A 7293-nucleotide genomic window follows, 5' to 3' on the forward strand; every position below is an offset into this window, starting at 1 on the left:
CAAAACAAACCAAAGAATTTATAAGGCAAAGAAGTGGAATGTTATAGCCTGACGTTGTCAGACTCACAATTCTAGTCAGAATGTTTGTCTGAGACCGCCCCATTGGGCTGTGATTATGGGGTGTGTTTCAACTGACCAGGAAGAAAAATTTCTCTTCGCTCAATTGGATAGACCTACAACCAATCAGAGCAACGTAGTATGTGACGTATGCTAAGCAACGCATTGTGAGTTATTTACTAACGCCGGGTTCACACCGGACGCTTCAGCGCAACGCCAAGCCTTAAATTACAGCTGGCTCCCATCCACTCCCATGTTAAAACTTTGTGCCGGTCACACTGAGGCTGAAGCACCGCGAGGCAGCCTTGGCGCAGCGCGGGGCTTCAGCCTCCAGTGTGACCGGAACAAAGCCGTGCAGCGATCTACTGGATCAACGGGTGATATTATTAGCGCTGCCCGGTGGTTCAGCGTCGCTTCAGTGTCCGTTGTGAACAGCCAAGCGCCGGGGCGATAGGGATTAGCACGGTGCTTTGGCGTCGCCTCCAGGTTCTCGGTTCCTCTTTCAAAATTAATGCGCTGTTGATGTCATCTAAAACAGACTCAATGGCAGCATCTACACATCTCAGCTCGCCAGCGGCAGGCATGTTTGTTGAAAACGAATTCAACCCAAGGGCACTGTGATGACGTGGTTGATTACGTTACCGTTGATCATCTTAATCATCGTATAAAGCCCGCCCTGACAATCTGATTGGCCCGGTCGGGCATAATTTTTCCTCAATGGAGCGACTCCAGACCGAACTGCCCGACCAAAAATGTTGTGGGCGGGGCTAAGTTCGTCTGGCATCCAGGCTAGGAATGTTATGCTATGCCAAAGTCAATCACCTTGCCTGAATCCAATTGAGCATGCATTTCACTTGCTGAAGACAAAACTAAAGGGAAAATGCCCCAAGAACAAGCAGGAACTAAAGACAGTTGCAGTAGAGGCCTGGCAGAGCATCACCAGGGACGAAACCCATTGTCTGGTGATGTCTATGGGTTCCAGACTTCAGGCTGTCATTGACTGCAAAGGATATGCAGCCAAGTAGTAAAAGTGACAATTACATTTATGATTATGTTAGTTTTTCCAATTACTTTTGGTCCCTTAAAAAGGGAGGGCCACATATAAAATGTGTTGTAATTCCTACACCGTTCACCTGTTCACATTAAGGCTGAAAGTCTGCACTTAATGTTCATCTGGATTGTTTCATTTCAAATCCATTGTGGTGGTGTACAGAGCCAAAATGATGAAAATTGTGTCAATGTCCAAATATTTATGGACCTATCTGTACATGCAGAGCGTAATCAGCAGTCATGTTATCTGCTGATTTATAGTGCAGCTTTTCATTTGGCCTATTTTGTGGTTGATTGGCTCCACCCTCTTTCTCTCTCCCCGAATATGGCCGTATCTGCCAGAAGGTTACAAAACCGTCTTGATGTGAGCGTTAGCTGATAGCCATCAGTGCATCCTTGATAAAACCAGCCTTTGCTTTCTCTGCAGGTTTAAAATGTTGATGGCTTCACCCTCTTTCTCTCTCCCTGATTATGGCTGTATATGCCAGAAGGTACAAAACCGTCTTGATGTGAGCGTTAGCTGATAGCTATCAGTGCATCCTTGATAAAACCAGCCTTTGCTTTCTCTGCAGGTTTAAAATGTTTTGAGCAAAGAAAGAAAAGAGCAGCTCACTGCAAACTAAGACAAAACTAGACCCTGCTTTCCTGATGAGATGTGGTGTCACTCTGAATTGCTCCTCTTCGATAGTACTTTTGATACAGGTGACAAGTTGCCACCCGCTGCCTTCCCCTGACAGGTCTATTAACAGATGCCGAGGCACTTTGACTACTTAATATGAGGCTGCTGGCTTATGTGTTGGTGTTCAAGCTGACATTGCCTTACTTTGTAGCCAGTTGATTGAATTTGGTACTTGAACAACTCCTAAAAAAAACTACTTGCAATCCCCAGCAGCTTTATCTCAGACTTGGCTGCTTTTCCAGCAAACACCACGGATATTGTTCTTTGGGAAGCTGGTGAGGGGTCATGCCCATGTCAGTGAACTGGCACTTGTGAGGAGCTGTGTGAGCCATCTATATTGGTGGTTCCCAGGCTATGATCTCTTAAGGCGTCTCAAAACAAAAGGAAGAGAAAGAAAAAAGACTACAGATATGTCCTTAAATCTCTTCTTGATCACTATGTAGTATGATGTTGTCCATCATTTCATTCACATGTCCATATTCTGTATGAGTTTGTAAATGTATCCACTATATACAACACTTGCAATTCAACAATGGAACAAAAAAGCAAGAGCCTTATGTTTATTATATTTGGGAATATGTTATTATATTTGGGAACAGATTTGTTCACTTTTAATATTCCAACTCCTTAAGTTAATATTCTTAACATTTTCAAAACTAAGGTTCACACCTTGTGCAGTATATAACATTTTATAAATGCAAGGGAATGCATTTATTAATGAAGGACCTTTCATACACAGAGGTAGATTCAAGGTGCTATACAGGGACATTAAAAACAACACAGACACAATTTATAAAAAAATTGAAATATTTTAAATATGAAGGCACAGCTAAAAACTAATTTCAAGGCAAAAGGAAAATTAAAAACGGATAGTATAAAGGAAATATTTTTTGGGGGAAATAAGTGCAAAGGGAAAAATAATACAAATAAAATAGACCCGTGTAAAGTAATAATCTCAAGGGTCTGACTGTGTTATACTAGAGTAACGTGTCTGTTAGGTATTTGGGAATAGCTCGATTAACAGATTTAAATAAGAACAGTTCAACTTTCAAATCAGTCTTGGGGCTTACTTGCAGCCAGTGTAGACCTTTAAGAACACGGTGGATGATTGTTTAAACTCTTGTAAATTCATTTTGGATGGGTTTAGTGTCTCTTATTGACTTTCTGGATTAAAGTCCAGTGCACTAGTCAATTGTACTGGAAGTAACAACATGAATCAGTTTTCCAAGTCTTGTTTTGTCGTGAAGTTCATCACTTTGTTTTTGAGGTGATAAAATGCAGATTTTGTGATTTATCTAATAAGACACTGTAATGTGAACAGTGCATTACAGTCACATGATCCAGAGAGGATACAAATTGATAATTAGCTATCTTAGCTATCTCAATATACTGCGAGCCACTGCCGCTTCCATTGTTTTCAGTGTGGACAAGGCAGCAGATGTGGCGCCCTGGGCTGCTGCCAGCCGTAAGGAAAGGGAAGGGCGGCTGTGGAGTTCATTTTCAATCTGCTGTTAGGGCACACAATGTAACCATAGCAACCAAAGTGAAGGAGCTGATTTCACAAATACTGAGATATCTGAATGGAAGGCATCGTCACCAACAGCGGACAAATGTTTAACAGTATCAGTTTCCAAGTCCACTTATCTGCTCTGAGACAATAAACAATGTATTTCCGGCAAGTTTTAGTCCGGAGCAAAGCGATGAAACAAGCATCCAACTAATTGTGACATAAAGGTGACTGCATCATGGCAAAACTCACCTTTCCCAGTCCAACCTTTCATTAATCAGTGGACTGTAGTGCATAGAACAGTGAGTATGTGAGGGCACGAAGTTAAAGTCATCTCCACTCATTAAAAGTCAATCGGTGTGTTTGTTGGAATAGTTTATGCAGGTGTATGAAATGTGATTAAGGCACGCACATGCCCAGTCATTGGTACAGTGGTCCATTAGCTGGGAAGGATTCAGCCGCTGCGGATGAGAGGCCAAGGAAGGATACGATTCCCTGATGCCTCTCCCTCTGTAGACCTGCCCTCAACGCAGCCAGTGGTTTCCATAGAGACCAGACAGCCAATCCCATTTCCCCAGCTCAGTACAGTGGTAGGCTACAGTGAGCTGTTGCATGTTGTGCCTTTACAGCGAGATAATCCTTGCTTGGCTAACACACACAAACACACACACAGACACCCATACACACACACACACACACATACACGTGAGGGCACACATACAGGCATGACACATTGGTAAATAGTATGCTTGTAAAGATTATTGTTGAATATATTTACAGGCATTGAACATAATAACAATGCAATGGGATTGTATACATATTTATTTTATTTTGCATTAAGCCTTTCTGCTTCCATTAAAGCTTCACGTAATAGCCATATATTTAAATCTGTATTTCGATTTCAGAAAATAATGAATATGGAAAATATACACACATGTAAAAAATGTGTCTTTTACTCCCTGTTGCTGATCAACAAAGTCGAGCCCCCAGGAGCTAATAGATATCGACCATACAGATAGGCTTAGGTATAGACTAAATGGATATGTACTGGTCTCTGTACATGAATATAGATTAAGTAGGTTAAATGCAGTAGAGAGTGTACGCTTTGCCTTCTGCTAATGAGTTGTGTAGCGCCAGTTACATCATCAGACTGCTGTACGTGAGCCATCATTCCTACTGTGACCAAGCTTGAATGAGCAGCACGCTAAGTCGGTGTGTGTGTGTGTGTGTGTGTGTGTGTGTTTTTGATGGGTGACTGAGGGAGCTTTAACTGCATGCCAGTCAGTGTGTGACTCAGCTTTCTGCTCTCTTGCTCCCCCAGACCGGACTCAGAGGATCCAAGCTCTGCCATGACCCACAGACGCCACCATCACTCGTGAGTACTTGTATAAACGTTGCATGCTGGGGGATTAGGGGGGGAATGAGGTGTAGTGGAAGAAATCTGATAAACAGAATTCACCTGAACATTTTCTTGGGTTCACTGGACATAGAATTTGGGTTCTTTTTCTTCAAGTATTGATGTATGTTACTTTTAAGTTGTTATATCCTGTCTGTTCATGGAGGAGAGTGGTATCTAGCAAAAAAGTGAAGTTTGTGTACAGCTCTTTGCATGTGCATGTGTTCCTGTGTGTGTCTGCCAGTCTTCAACCCAATCAATCACCATGCAAAGCAATCACTCCCTCTGTCTTTTCTGCTGCACTGACAGAAGTAAAGGTTGGACTGTATTTGCGTAGCTCTGATGATGTCACACCAGCGGAGCTATTTATAGAAAGGGGTCTCAAGAAGGCTGGCTTTTTTTTCTCACCCCTTCCTCGAGTGTTATTATTATTCAAAGCCTTTCACCACACTCTTCTCTCAGCCTGCTTAATCTCCCTCTTTGGTGAATCTGGAGCCTTCAGTAGTGGCGCCTCACGGTAGCAGTGACGATCGTTGCACACACAAACACTTGGTGCTTGTTTTCCTCTAAACTCACATAAACATAATTACATTTATGGAGGCTATAATCACAGGATCAAGCCAGAAAGAAACAAGCCCAATCGATGTAGTTATATGATTTGAAGAGAATTCAAATACAGAGAGTCTCCTGCAGTACAAGTGATAACGGATTAATAATCACTTCTTCACTGTCTTTGATTATATTTATAAAGGTGATTAATCCAGTCTGTAACAAATAAATCTGGACATATTCGAGCCATAATGGCAGAATTGATACTTCCTATCCGAGAGAATTCATAATGTGGTGTCATGCATCAGGCTTATGTCATATTTTGCACATCATTCAATGTGACTGAAAAAATCTGTCCCAGCAGTACCAGGTAGAAGGATTATGTGAGGGGAAATGCCTGTTGACCTCTAGTTAGTCTGAATACTCATCTTTGTCCAGAGCTCATCTGCTCGTCCCAGGATGTTCGTTAGGCTCTTTATTTCATCTGACATCGGGGGATCACATAAAACTCATATTTTCTGCTTCACTAAGGCAGGATTAGATAAGAAAGAAGGCGCCTCCATCTGTTCCACCGAAGGCTCGCCCGCACTAAGCAGGGTTTTTAGCATATTGCCAAGCAGCCCCTCCCCTCTCTCGGTCAGGGCACAGCCGCAAAGCAGCGGCGCCACATCATGTGATCGGCCCAACATCAAGGTCGCTGGTGGGTCTGTCGCTCTGAAGCTAACTATTGCCGACATCATGATCTCATGAAGTCACATGAATACATGGTTTTTAGCGACCCAGCCCCCTTTAAACCTCACTTCTGAGCCAGCAGTGGTTCCAGCCTCCGGTCTGAGACACCTGCTCCTCCAGCCTGCAAACAGAAGTGTAGGAGCAATAGGGGAGCTCTGTGTGGCTGCAATCAGCTTCTCGTCCATTTGTCAATCGCTCTGCAGAGAAATCCAGAGCTGATCCAATCTGTAGTGAGACAAGGAAGTGGGGATATCATGAGGCTGTCTCTTCTTTCTCTACTCAGATAAGCACATGGTCACCTGTTGTGTTTCGGTTTGCTCATTTCATCAGGTGATGTCTATTGGGTTCTTAGAGAGCAACGGATTGTTAGGAGGTGAAGTGTGGTACTGTATGTTTTACTGTGTGTCGTTTTTGACACTCACTCTGCACCGACGTTGGAAAATGTATTTATAACCATTCTGGCGTTTAACAAAAGTGACCAAGCTGTGCGTGTGCTCAGACCAAAATGTCTTAATATCCATGTGCAGTTCCAGTTAAAGTTAAAGTGTTTTCTGAATGAAAAACAGGACAACAAAGAAAGGGAAGAAAAGACAGAAAAAACTAGCTAATTTCAATAGATTTTAATGAGTGGTGTAAAAAAGTCGCTGGTGAGTGTGAAATCTGATATTGTAACATGTCTAGTGGTCACAGTATCAGATACTAATACTATTTTCACTCTGAAAAATACTGTTCGAAAGTACGAAATTACTACTTCAAGTTTATTCTTTCATAACATTCTTCCTCTTTCAAACTAGAAGCTGGTTTTTTCAATGACAAATTTATCTTTATTTAATGTACACTATATTCCCTAGTGTGTACTTAACAGATATTGTTTGCTGTCTTTATAAATTATTTTCTGAACTTTTAAACCGTTTTGTCGCCCTTGTGGTCCAGGCACAGAGGAGCATCATCATTCATTTCAGCTTTCTGGCCACATAACCAATAAGTCTGATATTCCCTCTCTGCCTATTCTGACAACAGAAAAATATCTGACTCTTTAGCTGACGGATTGTTGTAGTCGGCTGTAGCAGGTAAAAAAACTCTGTCTTGATTCTTTTCAAATTACACATAGTTGATCTATTGTTAATATACACAACCAGGTTAGTGCAGCTTTTACATTATTAATTTTTTTATATTTTTTTGTGTTTCTGTGTGCATAGTGTTATGGTTTGTGGTAGGTTTGGGCCGACAGTCGTCATGATGTTAACCCAAGCACTGTGACATTGCATCAGTGCTGATGCTTTTATCGTTTGAGTTGAACAAAGCTGTAGCCCCTTCCTCGTA

The sequence above is a fragment of the Platichthys flesus genome, chromosome 2 (genome assembly GCF_949316205.1).
Source record: "Platichthys flesus chromosome 2, fPlaFle2.1, whole genome shotgun sequence".
In the NCBI taxonomy this organism is placed as follows: Eukaryota; Metazoa; Chordata; class Actinopteri; order Pleuronectiformes; family Pleuronectidae; genus Platichthys; species Platichthys flesus.